We start from the raw sequence: 2,834 nt of genomic DNA, 5'->3' as shown, positions 1-2,834 counted from the left end.
CGGAGAGGGAGAGGGATTTCACCCCAGTAACTGCTAGTATAGTGGACCGTCACGTATCAGCACGTGGATCTCAGGAAAGGGTTATTAATAATATAAATCGAAAAGATGAGGAATAATGTCCCGATCCAATTGTCCTTGACGCCTACATGTACCTCTAGTATCTCACAAGAAGATTCGCAGAATTTCGTGGATCGAGCTTCTATCTATTCTACGTCTGATGTAATTCCCGCAGATGTCAATTACTATAGAGTCAATGAGCTTCAAGCAGCAGATAGGACTTCAGAGCAAATAATTCGCTATTATTTGGATAAAGCTCGTAGACGGGGGTACATTGGATCGGTCTCTGACAGACGCCGCCCTCAGCAAATATTTATTGGAATATCCACTCTGGGTTTTCATAACCAACATGATTGTCGCGAATTGAGACGTCTACTGCAAGATTTAGGAATCTTAGTCAACCAAATAATTCCAGAAGGAGGATCTTTGAGGGATTTGGAGGATTTACCAAAAGCTCGGTTTAATATAGTTCCTCATCGCGAAGTGGGTCCTAATGACAGCAATCTTTCCGGAGAAGGAATTTGGGATGCCTTACATATCAACCACTCCGATGGGAATCTCAGATACAGCCGAATTCATTGGACAGATGGAGAAGTATATAAATGCGTGGGCTTCCGCCTTGCCGAAAGAGAGAGTCAATTATGAGTCGTATATTGAAAATCAAACCAAATTTGTTTCTCAGGCGGCTGGTTTCCAAGATCCATCGATTGTCAGAATCCGACTGGAAAAAAAGCAGTAGTATCTGGTGATGCCACCCACGCAGCTTCGATTACTAGAATACTCACTAGAGAAATGGGAATTCGTGTTATTTGTTCGGGTACTTATTGCAAACACGACGCGAAGTGGTTTAATGAGCAGGTTCAGGGCTTACGTGATGAGATATTAATTATGGAGGATCATACCAAAAGTTGGAGATACGATAGCTTGTATTGAACCTCCTGCGATCTTTGGAACCCAGATGGAACGCCATATCGGTAAACGTCTCAATATTCCATGCGGGGTTATTTCTTCACCCGTCCATATCCAGAATTTTCCGCTAGGATACCGACCTTTCCTAGGTTACGAAGGAACTAATCAGATAGCCGATCCAATCCATAATTCATCCAATCTAGGTATGGAAGATCACCCACTAGACGCTTTTGGCGGACACGATACTAAAGAAGTGGTTACCAAATCATTATCTACAGATAGAATTCTGAATTGGACCCCCGAGAGTCAATTGGAGTTAAGCAAAATTCCTGGTTTCGTGAGGGGTAAAACTAAGAAGAATACGGAAACTTCCGCGGAACAAAATAACATTACGGAAATTACGGTTGAGGTGACGTATGCGGCTAAAGAAAAACTGAATGCTTAACATAGAATAAATTCCGAATGTTACTGATTCGGGGTTGTTGGGACAGCTCTTCCCGACGGGCAGCCGCAGGTAGTATCAGTAGATCTTATTGAAATTGTTGTGGTGGTAACAATCTCCCGGTAAGAAAATAACATTTGAACTCTGGATATACGGTAAAACCTCGTCTAAAACGATATGGTGGAAAGCGACGTGTGGCTCGAAATCGAGATCGTTTATGCGGAGTTTTGCAGCCGCCATTTCCGGATCCAAGGGAAATGTTTCCGTTTCAACGTTTCTTGAAATTCGCCATCTAACGAAACTTGAATGATTATGTCGTATTCCTGGCCCCAAGTCTATCCGATCGGGGATAATATCTATGGTTACTCCACGGAAATGAAGCTACCGAGCTCCGTCAGTCCGCATTTACAGAAGGAGCAACTGTCTTCGTCGATAAATACTCCCATTGAATATTCATAATTCAATCCCATCCGTATGGAGTCAATTTCCTTGAGATGCAAATATTCCATTATTTGATTTTGATTGAGTGTGAGGATTTCCATGACGCGTCCAAAATCACAAATCAGTTGCTGAATGTGATTCTTCACAATGGGTCGATCAGAACGAGTTCCGTCGCTACCACTTCTCGATTCGAAAGACCCTCGGAGTGAGGCTTAAACCTACGGATTTTCGGAATTGATCTACGAACGGGAGAATATCGAATACGCACAGTTGAAGCCCTCGGTAGAGAGATCCTCTCATACTTCCATGGTGGGGGCTCGAACGGAGTCATAATCGGTAAGAGATAACTCGAAAAGTGGATGGGGATGCGTGTCTGTCTCCCCTAAAACTTGCGTGAGTTAGGAGTATTTTCTCTATAATTGAAAAGAAAGGAATGGAATGGAGAGGTATATAGCTGGTGTTCCTCCATACCCTCGGAGTCATGGCTTGAGCCGTATGAAGTTGAAATTTCACGTACGGTTCTATAGGGGGGAAGGGGATTCGTTTCTCCGTACCTATCCGACTAAACTACTTACCGAATAACTGCAATGATGTCCAATCCCGGCGAGAGGGAAAGTCTATTCAGGAAGTTGGATTTCATGATCCACGAAAGGAACAAACTCAATTAGATGTTTCTGCTATCATTTATTTCCCGGAAGAGGAGCTCAAACAACAGAAACTGTTCGTGATATATTGAGGCGAGCAAAGGTCTTTAAACAGGTTGAAATTGATTCTTAGGAGAATTCAACGAGCTCAGTCCATATTTTTTTGCAAATGTTCTATACTATCCCCTCCTCTTCCTCGCATTCTACATATATGCAGTATTTGTCATACCCATGAAAAGTAGTATTTCGAGGAATAGGTACTGGCTATCTGTCAAATCTTTCCTCGAAAGAAGTGATGTTAGATACTTCTTGACAGGTAAAAAGAGGAAGAGGAAGTAAAA

This window comes from Dipteris shenzhenensis, unplaced genomic scaffold (genome assembly GCF_047967505.1).
Source record: "Dipteris shenzhenensis isolate YYH24624 ecotype China unplaced genomic scaffold, Dip_SZ_1.0 scaf0236, whole genome shotgun sequence".
Classification (NCBI taxonomy): domain Eukaryota; kingdom Viridiplantae; phylum Streptophyta; class Polypodiopsida; order Gleicheniales; family Dipteridaceae; genus Dipteris; species Dipteris shenzhenensis.
This window is presented reverse-complemented; position numbering follows the sequence as displayed.